Genomic DNA, 23,111 nt, shown 5'->3' with positions numbered 1-23,111 from the left:
ACGCCTTAATTGCAGCAACAATTTGCGACAGGGACTTGAGTCGGCTGGTAGTTGTGTGAAGAAATTTTCAAAAGAAATAGGTGTGCAGCACAGAGGAAGGGGAACATTACCCTTTTTCTGCTGAAACCAGATTTACTGTCTTGCCTGATGCATTTATATTAAAATTATTTGAAGGAACGTTTATCTCCGATCGGGTCGTTAACACGGGCAAACGTCAGCCAGTTCTTGTCCCAACTATCCCTTCTGATATGAACCCACGGCTCCAGCAGGGTTGCCACCCCTAGTGGCTTATCATTATTTCTAGTGATTTCTCTTGTTTTATAAATAAAAACTAAATCAGTACATAAATCGCTAGATTATTGAAGAAAGTCACTAGATCAGCCGAAAAATCCCTAAAATTTAGTGATCTTTTTTCACTGGGTGACAACCCTGGGCTCCATACCCAATGTACTCAGTTGTATTATAATAACTTGAATCATTTGTATACAATAAAGGAGGTCTTTTCAAGCACAAAGTTTGTTCATTTTTGACTAGGGATGACTGTGGATAGTTATTTGAGGGAATTTTGGGAGGGGAAAAATTTCGTAAATTATCAGGAAATCCCCAAAATACTAATTCCTTGGACCCCTATTTAAGATCCCCTTGTATGAACAATTAGACTTTACAGTCCCTACCCACGGTGCTGATCATTGTTTCATGGTCCTTCAGCGAGGAAGTACAGTGAGGGGTGGGGAGCCTGCCATCCTTTGCTTTCGCACATCCTTCCTGGTTACCTTCCGCAGATTTCTCCAGGTACCCATTTATAGCTGTGTTGACTCAGGCTGAGCTTACAGAGTCACAACACTGAATCCCGTTCCAAACAAAAAAAAATGGATACACTAGGATTCGAAACAGAATGAGTAATACAGAATAATACAAAATTTAATATAAAAGCGACACCAGGACTCGATCCCTTGTCCTCACGAACAAGTCAAGTCTAGCGCGCTAACCACTTGGCTAGGACTCGGCTAGGCATTCCCGCTTATGGGAATGCCTATAATTGACAGCCAAGAACCCCTCATATTCACATTCATCAAAATTTGAGGTAATTTTTCAATGTTAGCTTGTTATGCTTAAATAAATTAACTGCATTTCCAAATTTATGCAGGAATTTGTCAGGTCTTATCAGCTGTAATCTTTGCAGTGTGAAATTTCATCACGTAGTCATGTTATTACAATAGCTTATATTTAGGCCTTGGCAATTAGTAATTATTCTGTCAGTGACCGTTCAACTCCACCAAATGACTTTCAAATTTAACAGAATTTGTCAATTCGACTTTATTTGCCTATGATCTTAGCTACGTTAAATTTATGGACATATTGATGTATATCATAGCTTATTTATACTATTTCTATTATATCACGTAGGTATTTACATTTAGGCCAGAAACTTACATTTAGTCAATAATAAAGGAGAAAGCTTTACAACTCAGGTATTTGAATGAATCCTATCAATCGGTACTTTTATGATATACCCCATACCTAATATTCTTCTAATGTGTTTCTCTGACGCTCAATCCTAATGAAATATACTTAGGTATGATAAAAATATAATACTTTAGAAGCAAATTTTGCTATGTATTAGCACATCATAGGGTGGGGGTAAAGTATAGTGGATCAGCATGCCTAATGTGTTAGATACACCTATTCTGCATATTATGAAGTAAGAACTGTTTTCTAACTTCACACGATTCAAATGCTTTAACACCACCCAAAGTGCAAATATGTAGCCCAAACTATATATTTCCCGTTTATTCAGTCTCTTCTCTTTGTCTTGTCTCACTCTTAGCTGAAATAAACTAACTAAAAAAAAACGGTTCTACTATGTGTCAATGGATGAACAACTTGGGAAGTCGGGGCTATATCATAAAAGTGCCCAACCCTCTTCTAGCCAATGAACCGGAAATTATTTATGACCCAGAACTAATTGTTTTGCTCTGTATAAATATCATTAATTTTAATTGTAATACTTTAGTTTATCTGCTGTTGACGATCACTGTTGTATGTGATCAAAATATCCAAAGCTTTTTGTATCTGTTTCACTGTCTAATAAAAGGACTTATCCCTATTTTGAAATTTCATTTGTTCTAGTTACATCATTTTTTTCGTCTCAGCCGAATAAAATAATATATATAATTAAATATATACTATTTAATTTAATATATATATATATATATATATATATATATATATATATATATATATATATATATATATATATATATATGTGTATATATATATATAATTAAAAAAACGAATTTTTCCGAGGGTAGTAAAGAGTGAAGTTGAAACTTAAAACGGACAAAAATTATTACTTCACAACCTATCTAACATATGGCATTAAAACTAATACAAGTAAACTAACTAATTATGTTTTCCTATGTTTCTAGGGTTATAGAAAACTAGCGCTTTACTGAAAACGCAAAAGTCAAGTATAAAAAAAAGGAATATTGATTTGGGAGTCAAAAGTGAGTATGTAGCCTGACAATAATAAACTAATCTTTAAAGTTTTTCATAGTCTTGCACCAGTTGCATCAGTAACTTTCAATATACAGAAATATTGGATTGATTTGTCAGGTAGTATTTTGGTCTCTCCAGCTATAATACCAATAGTGATTAATATCACTGCATATATAATTAGTGGAGTATAGTAATATCCTATTATATATACAGTGGAGTAATATACAATCTTAAATTGTAAGACATATGCTTAAGTATTACTTGAAATAAAGATCAAATAAGACATAATATGAACTCTGGAAATCCGATTATTTCTCTCTGTACAACAGTGAATTTCAAGCTATGATACAAATTCTAAAGCTAGTGTATAGTCCTAATACTATCAAGATGGCTTTACTTAGAACTCGTATAAAAACTAATAATGACATATCCTTATCAGACCCAAAACGAGAACCAGTTATTGAACTGAGCCATTGTGCAGAAGTGATACTAAATTAAACGAAAAAAGTAAAGTAACAATCCTGAAATACTTTATTTTTATTCCATAAAAAGTGTCCTTAATTGGTTTGCTTTTATTGTACCAAAAATCCTATATTATTTTGTGTTTTCAGTAAAGTTGTGTTTTCTATAATCCTAGAAATATAGGGAAACATAATTAGTTGGTTTATTTGTACTAATGTTATTGATGTATGTTAGATAGACTGTGAAGTAATATTTTTTTTCCGTTTTAAGTTTCAACTTTGCTCGTTTTTGATAATTTGATGTAGAAACAACGCCGCCATGATCATTTTTTATTTATGCAGAATAACCTCTGTTCCTGTTAATTTTAATGTCACTCCTACTCCGTAGTTTCAGTTGAATTTTTTAATATTTTAACTTTAATATTTTAACATTTTTGAATATAATTTCTGATCATCACCGATCTAGGGGAGATAAGATACCTCTAGAAAATACTGCAGAAAGGACTCTATAAAGGACGTTCCTTCCCCTCAATTACTGCAGTTAGAACTAGCACACAGGCTTCATCGCAGAATGAAGTCTGAAGGTTCAATTCAAAACTGTTGATTATTCAAGCTTAATTTTTGGTAGATTTTTAGTTGAAAAGTTTTTAGTTTTAGTTAATTTGTTTTCGCAATAATCTTTTAATTTTAGGATTAGTAGGTGATTTATGAAACTTAATAAGAGGGCTTGGAGGGGGAGTATTCTTGAAGGGTTCTTAAAAAACCTCCAGTTAAGGGCTTCGAACCTAAACTATTGCAATGGTATTCTTTTATACTTCCAAACTCTTCAGCTTAGGAAGCAACACCAAAAGTGTCGCTTTTAGTGTTACATGGCACTTATGGACAGTAAAATTGATAAAAAGCACGTAGATATGAGTAATAGCTTTAAAATGAGTCTTCCCGGGATATACTTTGAAAAATGAGTGCACCACATTTGCAAAACTAATGAATTATCTGAAAAGTAATTATAAGAAGGGACAAACCATGATAAAAAACATAATCCAAGCAGGAATCGAACGCATGATAATCTACATGATGAAAAAGCACGTAGATTTTTTTTTTTTTTTTTATTCCAATATTCACGGCGCCAGGTACTTCAAAGTATCTGATATGCCGCTATTCATTTACCTCTTTCAATGGCCTCGAGGTTTTAAATGTCTGTTGAACCTTCTTTTGAAGGTGTCAACAGAGGGATTTGCAGGGATAATATCCCCATGAAGATCGTTCCAGAAAGAAGTGCAACGCCGGATGAAGCTGTTCCTCAAGTACTCGGTTTTCGGCGTATCCTCCTTTAGATAATTGGACCGAGCTGTGTACATTCTTGTCTGCCTTGTTGGCTGGACAAAGGGAAGCACAATTCGAGAGAGCTCGTCTGAGGGAAGTAAATTCATGTACATGTAGAAAACAGCCATTGACGCTATGTTAAACCTTTCATTCAGAGGCAGGAACAAATCTTGTGTACAGGCGTAGCCCACCCTGATCGCCCACTTTTGGATCTATTTTCTGAAATGGTGCCAACAGCGTTTTCGGAGCACCAGCAAATAGCGGGCATCCATATTCAGCTATGGGTCTGATGCAAGACTTGTAGAGTGGGATGATCGAGCTTGATGGAAGAAGGTTTTTGCAGTGAAGAGTAACTCCCAGCTTTCTTGCGCAGTAGGTTTTCACCCAATCAAGGTGGTTGTTCCAAGAGAGATCGGTGGAGAAATGAATCCCCAGTAGACGAGGCTCGTCGACTCTCTTTATAGCTTCATTTTTTGAAGATGAAACTGGGGTGTTCACGTGGCACCTTTGATCGGGTAATTAGAAGCTCCTTTGTTTTCGATGCATTAAAGTTGATCATCCATGCATCAGACCACTTTTCAATTTTCAAAAGATCCATCTGTAGGGAAAGGGAGGCTTGTGTTGGGTCTTCGTGTTTAGGGACGGCTGAGTGTGTCGTGGTATCGTCGGCAAAGTGATGCAGAGGGTTTGCGAGCTTGTCTCCCATGTCGTTTATGTAGATAAGGAAGAGCGTAGGTCCCAAGAAACTGCCCTAGGGTACCCCTGCTTTCACTGGATATTCGCGGGAAATAAACCCGTCAAGAACAACCCGCAGTAAACGATCGGAAAGAAAGCTCTCAATCACTTTTAACAGACATCCACGAACACCATACACATAGAGTTTCTTTAGCAGGCCACGGTGCCACACTCTGTCAAAAGCTTTCGCAATGTCGAAGGATAGTAGCCTGATGTCGTCACACCTCCTAGGGAAAGGATTGTAAGTTATGGGATGGGGTCATAAAAGGTTTTTATAGAATCAAGTGAAAATTTCGAGATAGCCATTTTTTTTAACGTAGTTGAAGGTTCTGGAAATTAGGTCTATGAGGATGACAACCACCCCTCCCCCCACAACCCACAGGGCAGGGGTTGCAAGCTACGCCCTGGGGGTATATAAGGTTCTTATAGAAAGTGTTGTCGTAGAAACTTAAAAAGGGGCTCATTCGATTGGAAATTGAAAGAGCTAGTGCCCTTTTTAATATTTGAAAGAGATAGGAGGGAAACTAAACCCCCTCTTACGCTCACCATCTCCCCGACCATATTCAATCAAAATTTTGAAATAACCACTTTGTTCAACGTAGTTGAAAGGTCCGGTAATTGTGTCTGAGGATGAGAAACTTCCCACAACCCCCAGGACTAAGGTTGTAAGTTATGTCCTGGGGACATATAAGGTTTTTGTAGCAAGCGTTGTCGTAGAAACTTCAAAAAGAGCTCGTTTAAATGGGAATTGAGAGGGCTAGTGCCCTTATTAATAGTCAAAACCGATCAGAGGGTGAATGCCCCCCCACGCCCATCATTTCCCCAAACACTTCCAATTAACATTTTCACATAGCCATTTTATTGAATATAGTTGAAGGGTTTAGAAATTATGTCTTTGAGTATGACAACCCCCCCCCCGCAGCACTCAAGGCTAAGGTTTTAAGTCATAACCTGGGAACATATAAGGTTTATATAGAAAGCGTTGTCTTAAAAACTTCAAAAAGGACTCATTGGATTGGAAACTGGGAGGGCTATTGCCCTTTTTAATAGTCAAAAGTAATCGGAGCGAGAATCGCCCACCCCCCGCCCATGCCCATCATTTCCCCAAACATTTCTGATCAACATTATGATAGGGCCATTTTGTTCAACGTAGTTGAAAGGTCTGGAAATTATATCTTTGAGGATGACAACCCTCCCCCTCCATAGTCCAAGCTTCAAAAAGGGCTCATTCGATTGGAAATTGAGAGGACTAATGCCTTTATTATTAGTCGAAAGTGATTAGAGGGCGAATACCCCCCGCCACGCCCATCATTCTCCCAGACACTTGAAATCAAAATTTTGAGATAGCCATTTTGTTCAGCGTATTTGATTGGTCTGGAAATTATGGCTGTTCCCTCCTGAACGCCTCGCTCTTTACGCTAAAGTTTGACTCTGTCTTGCAACTTTATTTTTTAAAACAATAAAAAACTTTAGCGTAAAGAGCGAGGCGTTGAGGAGGGGATAGACCCTTTCATATGCGCAATAATTTCTGTTCGTTTTAAGTTTTAATGTCGCTCCTTACTTTCAGCTAAAAAAAACTTGTTTTTTTCAGTTAATTTCTGAACGTTTTTGAATTAATGCAGGTTTCATTATGACTCACAGTACATGAATAATTAAAATGAAATTTGCATATTAATTTTACTTTTTTTGGCTAATTGGCTTTCTCAAAATTTTGTTCTGACGTAACTTACGAATTAAATTACGTAACGAATTTCTATATTCGTATGTTTTTATTACGTATATTAGGGAGTTCGCCCCCTAGTTAATGCCTCGCTCTTTACGCTAAAGGTCAAATTTTGTTAGAATCAAAAACCCCTGAATCACAAAGGCCGGTTAATTAGAATAGATAGCTCTTTTGAAAGTACTAAAAACAATTTTAGCGTAAAGAGCGAGGTATTGACTAGGGGGTGAACCCTCTCATATACGTAATAATTTCTGTTCGTTTTAAGTTTTAATATTGCTCCTTACTTTCAGTAAGTTTTTTTATTTAATTTCTGATTGTTTTCTAAATAATGCTGGGAAATCTGGCACCCCCTTCATGGAAATGTCCCTTCTCCCTATGAAACATCCTCTATGGAAAGATCCTCCCCCTTACCCCTACTCCAACCCCGACCCCCCCCCCTAGAAAAAATTCCTCCTGAAAACACTTGTATACTTCTTAATAACCAATACTATATGTAAACAATGGGCAAAGTTTATAACTTGCAGCCCTTTCCCCGGTAACTGTGGGGGATTAAGTCATCCTCAAAGACATATTAATTAGATTTTTGACTATGCTGAACAAAATTGGTATCTGAAAATTTTTATTGGGTGACTTCGGGAAAAAAATGAGCATGGGAGGGGGCCAAGTTGCCCTACAATTTTTTTGGTCACTTTAAAAGGGCACTAAAATTTTTAATTTCCGTTCGAATGAGACCTTTCACGATATTCTAGGACTACTGGATCGATATGATCATCCCTGGGAAAATAAAAAAAACATAAAAAAACAAATAAACACGCATCCGTGATCTTTTTTCTGGCAAAAAATACAAAATTCCACATTTTCAAACAGTTCGTGGTAACGAACTGTAAGTAAGGAGCGACCCGGCTCAATGGTAACCGAAACTCTAGAAAACAGGTTTTTGATACCAATAGATATATCAAAAGAATCAGATTTAAATTCTGATTTCAAATAAATAAATTTCATCAAGTTTAGTGCTACCCATCAAAATTACGCGCCTGAGAAAATTTGGCTGATTTTCAAAAAAAGGGGAAAAGACCACCTAAAAGTTATAGAACCTTAATGAAAATCACACCATCATATTCAGCGTATCAGAGAACCCTACTGTAGAGGTTTCAAGCTCCTATCTACAAAAATGTGGAATTTTACATTTTTTGCCAGAAGAAAGATCACAGATGCGTCTTTTTTTTTTTTTTTTTTTTTCCAGGGGTGATAGTATCGACCCAGTGGTCCTAGAATATCGTGGGAGGGCCCATTGGAACGGAAATTAAAAGTTCTAGTGCCCTTTTTAAGTGACCAAAAAAATGGAGGGCAACTAGGCCCCCTCCCACGCTCATTTTTTTCTCAAAGTCGCCCAATCAAAATTTTGAGACAGCCATTTTGTTCAGCATGGTCGATAATATGATAAATATGTCTTTTAGGATGACTTAATCCCCGAAGTTCCCAGAGGGAGGGCTAAAAGTTATGAACTTTACCCAATGTTAACATATAGTATTGGTTATTGGGAAGTATACAGAAGTTTTCAGGAGGTTTTTTTTCTGGTAGTGGGAGGGAAGGGTGGGTCGGTGGTTATGTTGGAGGATCTGTTCATGAAGGAATTTTTCATGGGGGAAGGGAAATTGCCATGAAGGGGGCGCCGGACTTTCCAGCATTATTTATTGGTTATTGGGAAGTATATAACCATTTTCAGGAAGGATTTTTTCTAGAGGGGGGGGGGGCCTAGAGGAGGGGTTACTCTGGAGAATATTTCCGTGGAGGATGTTTCTTTGGGGTAAGGGACATTTCTATGAAGGGGGCGCCGGATTTCCAAGCATTATTTAAAAAACGATCAGAAATTAAATAAAAAAAAAACAAGTTTTTTCAACTAAAAGTAAGAAGCAACATTAGAACTTAAAACGAACAGAAATTATAACGTATGTGAGGGGGTTATCCCCCAAGTCAATACCTCGTTCTTTACGCTACAGGTTTTTTTTTAGTGCTTTAAAAAGAGATATAGATTCTAATTAAACGGCCTTGGTGATTCAGGGGTTTGCGAATCAAATTTTTTTTTTAACTTTTAACGTAAAGATCGTGGTATTGACTAAGGGGAGAACCCGTTCGTCTACGTAATAGCATATATGTAATAAAAAAAAAACAATAAAAAAACAAGCAATACGGCTCAATAGTAATCGAAACTTTTGAAAACGGAATTTTGATGTCAATAAATGTATCAAAAGAATGTGTTTATAATGCTGATTCTAAATATATAAATTTTATTAAGTTTAGTATTACTCATCAAAGGCTACGAGCCTGAGAAAATTTACTCGATTTTTTAAAGAGGGGGAAACATCCCCTACAAGTGAAAGAATTTTAATGAAAATCACACCGTCAGATTCAGCGTATCAGAAAACCCTATTACATAGGTTTCAAGCTCATATCTGCAAAAATGTGCAACTTTGTATTTTTCGCCAGAAGAAAAATATACGAATATAGAAGTTAGTTACGTAAGTTAATTTGTAAAGACATCCATTTAGCAAAAGAAAAGTAAAATTTTTATGCAAATAAAAGCTGCATTAACTAAAAAACGATCAGAAATTAAATAAAAAAAACAAGCTTTTTAAACTGAAAGTAAGGAGCAACATTAAAGCTTAAAACGAACAACAATTATTCCGTATATGAAATCGGCTGTCCCCTCCTCCACGCCGCGCGCTTTACGCTAAAGTTTGACTCTTTTTCACCACTTTACTTTTTAAAACAATAAAAAACTTTGGCGTAAAGAGCGAGGCGTTGAGGAGGGGACAACCCCTTTCATATACGGAATAATTTCTGTTCGTTTTAAGTTTTAATGTCGCTCCTTACTTTCAGTTTAAAAAACTTGTTTTTTTTTTTATTTAATTGCAGATAGGAGCTTGAAACCTGTATAGTAGTATTCTCTTATACCTGAATCTGATGGTGTGATTTTCATTAAAGTTCTATGACTTTTAGGGGTTGTTTACCCCTTTTTTCGAAAATAAAGCAAATTTTCTCAGGCTCGTAACTTTTGATGGGTAAGACTAAACTTGATAAAACTTATATATTTGAAATCCAGCATAAAAATCTAATTCTTTTGATATATCTATTGGTATCAAAATTCCGTTTTTAGAGTTTCGGTTACTATTGATCCGGCTCGCTCCTTACTTACAGTTCGTTGCCACAAACTGTTTGATTAAACTTGGTTATTGTTTGTCTAGAAACCTTTTTTATGTTTTGTCTAGGTCTCATTTTTAACGTTAGTACCCATTTTACGAAGAGATCTGGGAGTTTTTTTTCAATTGAAACACTAACAAGAAGTTCCTAATCTAAGGTGGAAATTCCCCCCCCCCCTTCAAGTTTGCACCCTCGCTCGTAGGTATTTATTTTATTTTCCCATTTTTTGCCGTTAAAAGAATTCTGAAGACGATCAATTTTTCGAACAGAGGCCGTTTTAATTCGATAAATTCATCGAAATCAGGCCATTAGTTTTTGCTTGAGTATGTCTATAACTCTTTTATAAACAATCGTCTATTAAAAAAAAACGAATGCTAACTCGAAATTAAATCTGAATGCTAAACCAATGATCTACGAAAACCTCTTAACGTCAGATCACTGCCTTACAGCCAGTTCATTTAACCATTTAAAAAATTATTTTTGGTCTCAGAAATTGTAGTTGGAGCAAAGTATAATCATCTACTGTTCAGTAGATGATTATCAAAGTATAAACACATACTGAACAAGTACTGACAAAACCTATCATCTCCACACAAAAAAAGTGACCCTTTGTCCGCGTCTCCGGAGACGATTCCATACCTATGCGAACCTGGCGAGTAAATCACAAGTTCCGTAGGTGATTATACCTGTTCAGTAAAAGCTGTATTAAATTTAATTTATTGGCTCGGAGCGATTAAGTAGTACAACATTTACCCTCTAGAGGCGCTGAGGTGCGCGGGGTCACTTTTGGAGAGTTTTGTCAGTACTTGGTCAGTATGTGTTTATACCAGGGTTGCCACCGTCAGTAGGATTTTACTAGATCAAGTAAAAAAAAAAATCTAGTAAATTTAGAGGATCTAGTAAATTTCCCAAAAACTAGTAAAAAGTCATGATTTATAGTAAACAAAACTTTTATTTTATTTTTCATGAATTCAGGGAAAAAATTATCGTAAACATATGACAATTTACAACTTTTGCTTGTCTGTCTCAGAGACAGATAAGCAGTCACCTATTTTCATAAAAAGACACTTCACTTCCGGCGTCTAAAGGTCGACAAAATCAGCTTTCTGTGTATCAAATCTTACCAAGTAAAAATGAAGCTATAATGACACTTGGATTTATGATGATTGGGAATCTATTGGAATCAAAACAAAAGTCAATCACCCAAGGTGATTAGGTGATTCTCGACGTGATTCTCGACGTGATTCTCGATTAGGTGATTAGGTGATTCTCCTCAGTTTGAAAATTTTATTGAGGAAAAAGGAGCTTTTTGAGAGAAATTAAAAGTAAGAAGAAATGTAACATTATATATATATATATATATATATATATATATATATATATATATATATATATATATATATATATATATATATATATATATATATATATATATATATCCAAAAAAGGGATTTTTGAACTTGTAGGTTTCTGGAATTTTTAATCATACTATGAAAACGAAAGAAAAAGAGGGAAATGAGAAAAAAAATGAAGAAAAAAGGAAAAAATATTGTAAAAATCGTATTGATTATCCTCCTATAGTAAAAACCGACGCTTGATGGTGCGCGTGCGGCGTAGCCGCACGCAAAAAAAATTTTTTTTTAGCATTTAGTAAAAACAGATGCGATCTAGTAGATTTTTCCTCTACGATTTAGTAAATTCTTCCAGGTCAGGGTGGCAACCCTGGTTTATACTTTGATGATTATACTTTGAGTTGGAGGTAGGTATTTGACTAAGCAATGCCCGGGCCACGCTACATTTACATTTGCTGATAAAAAGAGTCAAAGTTTAAGAATTTTCTTGGTTCATTTTAACTTCATACCTGTACTCAGGGTCATACCCATTTTTTTTCAGGGGGGGTTACAAAACTTTAAAAAACACATCAAAATTTGTTTGTATTAATTTTGTTATGTTTTTATGAGTCGGACAAACATTTCAGCGGGGGAGGGTCAAACCTTCTACACCCCTTCCCTGGATACGGCCTTGACTGTACTATAGAAGCAGAAAATCAAATGTGAGAAGATACCCTTTTTTCTCCAAATTCCACATTCAAATAAGGATTCATACGATTTGTCTACTATATGGTGTCATGGTTTATATGGTGTCAGGGGCGAATCTACAACATTTTCATTGGGGGGGGCAAGAGGGGTCTACTTTCGGATATTCATGGAGCATGGGCTAAAAAATAATTTTTATCCACATTACCTGGGGGCAACTGCCCCCCCCCCCCTGCCCCTCCCAAACGACGCCCCTACATGGTGTCTATATATGGTGTCTCTATATGGGGTGTACTATATAGTGAATAATTCTGAAGATCATTATTTTTCGAATAACGGTCGTTTTGATTCAATAAGATCATCAAATATAGCTACTAAAGTTTGCTAAAGCCCATCAACAATTCTTTTGTAAATAACCACCTTAAAAAGCAAGATCTGAATGGTAATCAGAGATTAAATCTGAATACGAAATCAGTGATTTATGAAAACGTTTAGTGTGAGATCACTGCCTAAAACAATTTATTCAACAATTTTTTTTCTAAATTGTTTTCAGCCTCAGTAATCGCATCATGAGGCAGCTAATTAATAAACTAATGCCCGGGCCACGCAACTGTCATGTTTGCCTATAAGAAGCAAGTTTTTGCGAATGATATTAAATCAGTATACCTACATAACTGTACTACAGAAGCAGAAAATTGAAAGTAAATTTTTCTTCAAATTCCATATTCCAATAACTGCTACTACTAACAACTCACCGCAGCATCAAGCCGCCTGAGGCCAACACAGCTACGCACGCTTCTCCTCCATCCCAACCTATTCAAAAACTCCCTTGCTATACCCTCCCAAGAAGTTCCCATTTCTCTTAAATCTTTCTTTATTAAATCCTCCTACCCCAACCGCAGACAACCTGCTTTTCGTTTAGCCCTTGACGGCTGGCCGAAAAGGACAATCTTCGGCAATCTGTCATCCCTCATCGACAAAACGTTATATTTCTATTTCTAAAAGAATTTAATATAATATTTCTACTATATGCTGTTTTGAAGAATTCTAAAGGTTATTATTTTTGAAAAAAGCCGTTGTAGTTCGATAAGCTTATCAAAATTTAGCAAATTAATTTTGCTAAAGTCTGCCAAAAATTATTAATAACCATCTGAAAAAAGATAAGTCTGAATGCGAATCTGAAATTAAATATGGATAGTAAACCAGTGATCTATGAAAACGCTTAACGTCAGATCACTACTAAAAACCACTTTATTCAACTATTTTATAAATTGCTTTCAGCCTCAGCAATTGCAACAGGAGGCAGTTAATTAACAAAATAATTCCAAGACCATGCCACACTCACATGTGCCAAAAGAAAAATTTTTATGAATGTTTTGAGTTCAATTTACTTTCATAACAGTACTATAGAAGCAGAAAATTGGATGTGAGAAATTGCCTTCTTTACTCAGGATTTTGATTTGGCACACAAAACAAATAAACACAATATAATAATTATATAATAAATATAATAATAAATAATATAATAAAAAAATAATATAATAATATAATATATTACGTAATATAATAATAAAATAAATAAATAAAATAATATAATAATATAAAATAATATAATAAAATATAACAAATATAATAATAAACACAATAAACACAAATATTCAAAAAGAGCCAACAGGGAGCTCGAAGCGAAGCGAATTCCCGCATCGAAGTCTAGTGAAAAAAAGTGACAACAATAAAAACAGTACCCCTACATATGGCAACCTAGGGCAGGAAAAGGAATAAGGGGAAAAAGAATGAATCCCAGTGCGGCCCATCCACAACAATGCACTACAAAAACAATAAAGTATAAAATATAGGCTTGATATTTGATTGGAAAGCTAACGCCAAAAATATTATTTCTATGCTAATACTGTCTCTTTGTATGTTTTTTTCAGGTTCAGCAAACAGATGGAAAAGATTATTCGAAATTTCAATTTTTCATAATTAGAGAAATTTGCCATTAAAGATTCTGATTCGTCATTAATAAAATTACTCTTTAAACTTGAAGATACAATCCATCAAATTACGTAGAGATGTAGCTGTGGATTTTTGGCAAATGTAGACACTTTTGGTACTTTTTGTTCGTGGGTTACATCATGACACTACCCAATTAAAAAGTGACATCTTTTTTTCAGTGGCACTGTTAACAATAAGGACTATTTTTGGTCTATTGTATTAGAGTTGTATTAAAGGGAGGGGGTGGGGGAGGCTTCGGGGAGGGGTACATACAAACTATAAAAATCCATCCAAAATTTGTTTATGTGTATTTTGTTACGTTTTTACGTGTCGGAAAAACATTTCGGGGGTTCAAACTCTTTATCCCCGATGGATACGGCCTTGAACAAGATTTATTCAGAATGAAACATACATACAATAATACAATATACAAGATCCCCTCAAAGACTCCTTGGCCTAAAAAGGGAAAGAGATACATGTCCCTCAGAGAAAAAAATATAGAATGCAAAAACTAAAATTAAATAGATTAGATAAATTAAATAGGTTAAATAAATGAAACAGTTTAAATAGACCCAATGAATTGGACCCAAGAAGGAGGAAAAGGGAAAAAAAGAAAGAACTTTTAATAGGCCAAATAAATCTTACCAAAGTGAAACCGCACAATTTCTGTAGAAACTGTGTTTTTTTTTCTTATTCAAATGCTTAAAAACATATTCTTGCAAAAAAAAGGCAAAAAATCTGCTTTCAATGAAAAAGTCGGATACGTCTTTTAGTTTTTGGCACAGCGATATGACTAGAGATCATTTTGAATAAAGTGCCTGCTGACATGAATTTAATGATGATGATGAATTTGATGATGAAAATGATGAATTTAATGGGAGGTCACATTAACCTTTCAACCGTTCTTTAAATCTATCCCGATTCAATGACCTCGTAAGCAAATGCGATTTCCAATCTAGTATAGAAAACATTCCAGAGGAAACTATAGACGATTGCTTTCTCATCTAAACGGAATCTGTTTTTGAACGAAATTTCGCATTACTGTATTGAAATGCGTGGGGGTTCGTCTATTAATTTTTAGACGGTGGTTGGTCTAGAAGTTGGGAGGAAGGCTTCCTACAATTTTGACTTTTTTTGTTTCCTTGTTTGCTCGGTTTGCTGGGCAGGTTTGTATAAGTACAAGTGATAACTGACCACAAGGTACTAGAGGGGGGGTATCTATTTTCATTCCCCCTTAGATTCTTGATACTTGATTCCATCCTTATTAAATTCTTGTCAAAATTATCACACTTGGAAAAACAGCAAGTTATAATTATTATTTTTTTTTTCTTTCGTTTTTTTGCTTGGCAGATTTGTATAAAAGTTAAAATTCTACGCAAACGACGAGGGGCGAGTAGGGGTAACTTTCTCCCTGCCCCTATATCCTTGATTTCTTCTGTCTCAGATTTTTTTTTTTTTTTTTTTTTTTTTTTTTTTTTTTTTACACAGAAAGATTATCACACTCGGAAAAAACAGTAAGTTCTAATAATCTTTAAGACAAAATTAGTAAAAAAAAAATAAAGGGGATTATGCCAATCAATCAAGTGTATTTTGTTAAAAAGTATGGGTTATAAACAGAGTCGGGTCCAGGGGGTAAGGGGGTGCACGCCCCTAACGTAGTCTAAAGTGGTGTCATTTACTTAATTAACGCAAGCTTGCGTTAATTAAACTTGCTCCTAATGCAAGTTTATCGGATCAACCTATTTTGCCCCCCCCCCCCTAAAAAGATCCTGGATCTGGCCCTCGATATAAATATCAATTTTACATAAACTGGTTGCAAAAGCATGATCCCTTTTCTGAACAAAAAAAGTATTTGAATTTGTTGTGCTATTTTTTTTTTACTATTGTTTTTTTTTTTTTTTAATCACCGCTTCTTATTTAAATTAAACTTTCTCGTGAAGTAACTGCCCCTTTATAATACCATTTAGTGAAAAATTATAGCAAAAGATAAAGATATATTTTACAAACAAAAACATTAAATAAATTTTTGTATTTGTTGTTCTATTTTTTTTTACTATTCTTTTTTTTTTTAATAACCGCTTATTATTTAAATTCAACTTTCTCGTGAAGTAACTGCCCCTTTATCATCCCATTTATTGAAAAATGATCGAAAAATATCATGATATATTTTCTGAACAAAAACATTAAATAAATATTTTTAGTTTTTTTTCTATTTTTTTTTTTACTATTGTTTTTTTTTTTTATTAACCTCTTATTATTTAAATTAAAATGTAACTTGAATTAAATGCCCAGTTATCATCCCATTTAGTTACAAATTATAGCAAAATATAATGATCTATTTTCCGAACAAAAACAGTAAAGGAATATTTGAACTTATTTTGCTATTTATTTTTTTACTATTGATTTTTTATAATCACCGCTTCTTGTTTACATTCAACTTTCTCGTGGTGTAACTGCCCCTTTATCATCCCATTTAGTGACAAATGATCGCAAAAGCTCAAGATCTATTTTCTAAACAAAAACAGTAACAAAATATTTGAATTTGTTTTGCTATTTTTTTTACTATGATCGCAAAAGCTCATGATCTAATTTCTGAACAAAAAAAGTAAAGGAATATTTGAACTTATTTTGCTATTCATTTTTTTACTTTTTATTTTTTTTAATCACCGCTTCTTATTTACATTCAAGTTTCTCGTGAAGTAACTGCCCCTTTATCATCCCATTTAGTGACAAATGATCGAAAAAGATCATGATCTATTTTCTGAACAAAAACAGTAAAGTAATATTTGAAGTTGTTGTGCTATTTTTTTTTTTACTATTGTTTTTTTTTTTTAATCACCGCTTCTTAATTACATTCAAGTTTCTCGTGAAGTAACTGCCCCTTTATCATCCCATTTAGTGACAAATGATCGCAAAACATCATGATCTATTTTCTGAACAAAAACAGTAAAGAAATATTTGAATTTGTTGTACTATTTTTTTTTTACTATTGTTTTTTTTTTTTTTTTTAATAACCGCTTCTTATTTACATTAAAATTTATCGTGAATTAAATGCCCCTTTATCATCCCATTTAGTGACAAATGATCGCAAAAGATCATGATCTATTTTCCGAACAAAAACAGTAAAGGAATATTTGAACTTATTTTGCTATTTATTTTTTTACTATTGATTTTTTTTAATCACCGCTTCTTATTTACGTTCAACTTTCTCGTGAAGTAACTGCCCCTTTATCATCCCATTTAGTGACAAATGATCGCAAAAGATCATGATCTATTTTCAGAACAAAAAAAGTAAATTAATATTTGAACTTATTTTGCTATTTATTTTTTTACTATTGATTTTTTTTAATCACCGCTTCTTATTTACGTTCAACTTTCTCGTGAAGTAACTGCCCCTTTATCATCCCATTTAGTGACAAATGATCGCAAAAGATCATGATCTATTTTCAGAACAAAAACAGAAAAGGAATATTTGAACTTATTTTGCTATTTATTTTTTTACTATTGATTTTTTTTAATCACCGCTTCTTATTTACATTCAACTTTCTCGTGGTGTAACTGCCCCTTTATCATCCCGTTTAGTGACAAATGATCGCAAAAGATCAAGATATATTTTCTAAACAAAAACAGTAAAGAAATATTTGAATTTGTTGTGCTATTTTTTTTTTACTATTGTTTTTTTTTTTTTTTTTAATCACCGCTTCTTATTTACATTCAACTTTCTCGTGAATTAACTGCCCCTTTATAATCCCATTTAGTGAAAAATTATCGCAAAAGATCATGATCTATTTTCTGAACAAAAACAGTAAAGAAATATTTGAATTTGTTGTGCTATTTTTTTTTACTATTGTTTTTTTTTTAATCACCGCTTCTTATTTAAATTCAAGTTTCTCTTGAAGTAACTGCCCCTTTATCATCCCATTTAGTGACAAATGATCACAAACGCTCATGATCAATTTTCCGAACAAAAACAGTAAAGGAATATTTGAACTTATTTTGCTATTTATTTTTTTACTATTGATTTTTTTAAATCACCGCTTCTTATTTACATTCAAGTTTCTCGTGAAGTAACTACCCCTTTATCATCCCATTTAGTGACAAATGATCATAAACGCTCATGATCTATTTTCCGAACAAAAACTGTAAAGGAATATTTGAACTTATTTTGCTATTTATTTTTTTACTATTGATTTTTTTTAATCACCGCTTCTTATTTACATTCAACTTTCTCGTGGGGTAACTGCCCCTTTATCATCCCATTTCGTGACAAATGATCGCAAAAGCTCATGATCTAATTTATGAACAAAAACAGTAAAGGAATATTTGAATTTGTTTTGTTATTTTTTTTACTATTGTTTTTTTTTTTTTTAATCACCGCTTCTTATTTAAATTCAAGTTTCTAGTGAAGTAACTGCCCCTTTATCATCCCATTTAGTGACAAATGATCTCAAACGCTCATGATCTATTTTCCGAACGAAAACAGTAAAGGAATATTTGAACTTATTTTGCTATTAATTTTTTTACTATTGATTTTTTTTAATCACCGCTTCTTGTTTACATTCAACTTTCTCGTGGGGTAACTGCCCCTTTATCATCCCATTTAGTGACAAATGATCGCAAAAAATCATGATCTATTTTCTGAACAAAAACAGTAAAGAAATATTTGAATTTGTTGTGCTATTTTTTTTTTACTATTGTTTTTTTTTTTTTTTTTAATCACCGCTTCTTATTTACATTCAACTTTCTCGTGAAGTAACTGCCCCTTTATCATCCCATTTAGTGACAAATGATCACAAAAGATCATGATCAATTTTCCGAACAAAAACTGTAAAGGAATATTTGAACTTATTTTGCTATTAATTTTTTTACTATTGATTTTTTTTAATCACCGCTTCTTGTTTACATTCAACTTTCTCGTGGGGTAACTGCCCCTTTATCATCCCATTTAGTGACAAATGATCGCAAAAGATCATGATCTAATTTCTGAACAAAAACATTAAAGGAATATTTGAAGTAGTTTTGTTATTTTTTTTAATATTGTTTTTTTTTTTTTTAATCACCGCTTCTTATTTAAATTCAAGTTTATCGTGAAGTAACTGCCCCTTTATCATCCCATTTAGTGACAAATGATCTCAAACGCTCATGATCTATTTTCCGAACGAAAACAGTAAAGGAATATTTGAACTTATTTTGCTATTTATTTTTTTACTATTGATTTTTTTTAATCACCGCTTCTTATTTACGTTCAACTTTCTCGTGAAGTAACTGCCCCTTTATCATCCCATTTAGTGACAAATGATCGCAAAACATCATGATCTATTTTCTGAACAAAAACAGTAAAGAAATATTTGAATTTGTTGTTCTATTTTTTTTTTTACTATTGTTTTTTTTTTAAATCACCGCATCTTAATTAAATTCAACTTTCTCGTGAAGTAACTGCCCCTTTATCATCCCATTTAGTGACAAATGATCGCAAAACATCATGATCTATTTTCTGAACAAAAACAGTAAAGAAATATTTGAATTTGTTGTACTATTTTTTTTTTACTATTGTTTTTTTTTTTAATCAACGGTTATTATTTACATTCAAGTTTATCGTGAAGTAACTGCCCCTTTATAATCCCATTTAGTGACAAATGATCTCAAACGCTCATGATCTATTTTCCGAACGAAAACAGTAAAGGAATATTTGAACTTATTTTGCTATTAATTTTTTTACTATTGATTTTTTTAAATCACCGCTTCTTATTTACATTCAACTTTCTCGTGGGGTAACTGCCCCTTTATCATCCCATTTAGTGACAAATGATCGCAAAAGCTCATGATCTATTTTCTAAACAAAAACAGTAACAAAATATTTGAATTTGTTTTGCTATTTTTTTTTTACTATGATCGCAAAAGCTCATGATCTAATTTCTGAACAAAAAAAGTAAAGGAATATTTGAACTTATTTTGCTATTCATTTTTTTACTATTGATTTTTTTAAATCACCGCTTCTTATTTACATTCAACTTTCTACGTGGGGTAACTGCCCCTTTATCATCCCATTTAGTGACAAATGATCGCAAAAGATCATGATCTATTTTCTGAACAAAAACATTAAATAAATATTTTAATTTGTTGTTCTATTTTTTTTTTTACTATTGTTTTTTTTTTTTAATCACCGCTTCTTAATTACATTAAACTTTCTCGTGAAGTAACTGCCCCTTTATCATCCCGTTTAGTGACAAATGATAGCAAAAGCTAATGATATATTTTCTGAACAAAAACAGTAACAAAATATTTGAATTTGTTTTGCTATTTTTTTTTACTATGATCGCAAAAGCTCATGATCTAATTTCTGAACAAAAAAAGTAAAGGAATATTTGAACTTATTTTGCTATTCATTTTTTTACTATGGATTTTTTTTAAATCACCGCTTCTTATTTACATTCAACTTTCTCGTGGGGTAACTGCCCCTTTATCATCCCATTTAGTGACAAATGATCGCAAAAGATCATGATCTATTTTCTGAACAAAAACAGTAAAGAAATATTTGAATTTGTTTTGCTATTTTTTTTTACTATTGTTTTTTTGTTTTTTTTTAATCACCGCATCTTATTTACATTCAAGTTTCTCGTGAAGTAACTGCCCCTTTATCATCCCATTTAGTGACAAATGATCACAAACGCTCATGATCTATTTTCCGAACAAAAACAGTAAAGGAATATTTGAACTTATTTTGCTATTTATTTTTTTACTATTGATTTTTTTTTAATCACCGCTTCTTGTTTACATTCATCTTTCTCGTGAGTAACTGCCCCTTTATCATCCCATTTAGTGACAAATGATCGCAAAAGCTCATGATCTATTTTCTAAACAAAAACAGTAACAAAATATTTGAATTTGTTTTGCTATTTTTTTACTATGATCGCAAAAGCTCATGATCTAATTTCTGAACAAAAAAAGTAAAGGAATATTTGAATTTATTTTGCTATTTTTTTTACTATTGATTTTTTTAAAACACCGCTTCTTATTTACATTCAACTTTCTCGTGGGGTAACCACCCCTTTATCATCCCCCTTAGAGACAAAAGATCGCAACAGTGTTGCGGACTGTTGCGTTTTTTTCGGTTATGGTCAGCTTTCAATGTCATTTTAGCTGACTATATACAGTGATATTATGGGAAATAAATACCGTATAAATTCAAACCGCATATGGTTATATCTTAATATTTTCCTACAAAACTATATATAGCACTGCTTTAATTTTCAATGCTGTGGACTTTTATGTGTTTTTATATCAATAATCAGTCTTATTATCCTCTTTAACGACATGCTATGAAATTAGGTAAAATAAATACCTTCTAATCTCAAAACTCCATATATTTACGTCCGATGTTCTCATGTGAAAGTGTATACGGGTACTGCTATAGTTTTCAATAACACGAACTGTATTATTTCAAAAAAGCATATGGAATAGTTAAGCGTCTCCAGCAACCGACCTATGTTGCACGCAGGTTTAAACACCGCATGGCTTCGTGACGTCCAGAGACAGTTGCTTGATGTCTATCTCTTGAGTATTATCCTTACAACTAGAAGGTAACAATTTAGGCGGTATTTTCACTTAAACACATTGGACATTACAAAAGAAAAATGCTGAGTTATTTATAATTAATTCTGAGTTTCTTACTATTAGGGAGAAATTTAAGAAGAGATGTAATTGGTTTTGTGTATCGCTTTTAATTTGTATAATTGACACAATATACCTTTGAAGTCCGTGTTAGGATTTAATAAGGAAATTTAATTAAAAAGGGCTGATTTTCTTGGCCTTTGAAGTCATCTAAGGTAAAGCCGAAGAAAAAAATATATACCGTTTTTTCTAGATTTTCGAAATTTTCTAGAGTTCTTTTTCTAGAGGATTCTTGTTTAGATTCCAGAGAACGTGCGATAAGTGAAGTTTCGTTAATGCTAATGATAAAATATGAAATAGGATTAAAATATAATAGTTTAGAAACAAATTTGCACTATATATTTGCACATTAGGGGGGGGGGGTAAAACATAGCGCATATTTAATACGTAACCTAACCTAACCCAACCTAGGTAACTTTTATTCCCCCTAAACCCCAAAAAAACTACAAGTTTAAATATAGCTTCCGGAGTGAGAAACCCTTTGTTTATTCAGCGTCTAGGCATTACCCGGTATAATGCCTATCTGATCTTCAATATAATTGTCGTGTGTTTTCTGGATTCTGAACAAGCACCGAAAACGAAAAAGTATAGCTCTATTTTCCTTGGGAAGAAAAAAAAGTGAGGAGAAAAAAAAAACCGCCGAAAAAATAGTTATGTCGTAAAACGCGTATGTTAGTTTTATTGATTTGCGTCTTTGAATAGCAAAAGACGTCGATCAGGACAACCTACGACGGCAATACCTCTGGGACCTGACAGTGTGAAACTGTCTCTTCAAGTACAGTGGGAGGATGTCATGGCTTAGGGGCCACCCACTTTCCGTCATCTGGTGTACATGAAGGAGTGCCACACGTTCCACACAGTTCCGCCATGCGTGTCGCATTCTTCAAAACTGCTCTGACATGCATGGCACACTTTTTCTACGCTTGACACGTGCCATGGGATATACATGATTCCTGAAACTTGGTGACTACTCTGTCACGACTGTAACGTGTGTGAACTCTTTACACTAAAATTTACCTTTTTCAAAAGACTATTAATAAATGATATGAAGCGTGAAAATCGCTTAAATATTTTCTGTATGTTAAATGTGTTAAATGTTGTTAAACGTGAAAATCGTAATAAATGTTTGGTAGCGTGAAAATCGGCCAAGTAGATAGTATTACCTACGTGGGTCTTAATATTAGCAAGGGTATATCCAGGATTTTTGCTCGGAGGGTTTATTTTTTTAAGAGATATTTAAAAAAAAAACGATACTCCTATGTTAAACTTACTCTTTTATATACTGCAATGGAAACCAGTCACCAAAAACCTATTTTTGACGGGTTAATTCAACACACCGCTATAGGATAATACAATGTATAGCGTAGTTTTCATTGCGTACACGATATTTAAACTGTTGTTTTTTGGGGTTTAGGGGGGGGTGAAGGTACTTAGGTTAGGTCCAAATAATATATGCTATACTTTAGC

The 23,111-nt window shown here is 33.4% G+C and overlaps 1 protein-coding gene across 1 annotated transcript in view; it reads right to left on the bottom strand.

Annotated features, from left to right (window-relative positions):
• The window catches only part of LOC148939809 (neuropeptide CCHamide-1 receptor-like), a 45,371-nt gene extending 23,989 nt beyond the window's left edge, over positions 1–21,382 (bottom strand). Inside the window, exon 1 of the mRNA XM_089105795.1 lies at positions 21,316–21,382. The gene's annotated coding sequence lies outside the window, so the exon portion shown is untranslated. The remainder of the gene's footprint in view (positions 1–21,315) is intronic.
• Positions 21,383–23,111: the final 1,729 nt, after the last annotated feature.

The sequence above is a fragment of the Artemia sp. Qi Xiang Cuo genome, chromosome 20 (assembly GCF_049724085.1).
Source record: "Artemia sp. Qi Xiang Cuo chromosome 20, ASM4972408v1, whole genome shotgun sequence".
NCBI classification, from domain to species: domain Eukaryota; kingdom Metazoa; phylum Arthropoda; class Branchiopoda; order Anostraca; family Artemiidae; genus Artemia; species Artemia sp. Qi Xiang Cuo.
This window is presented reverse-complemented; position numbering and strand designations above follow the sequence as displayed.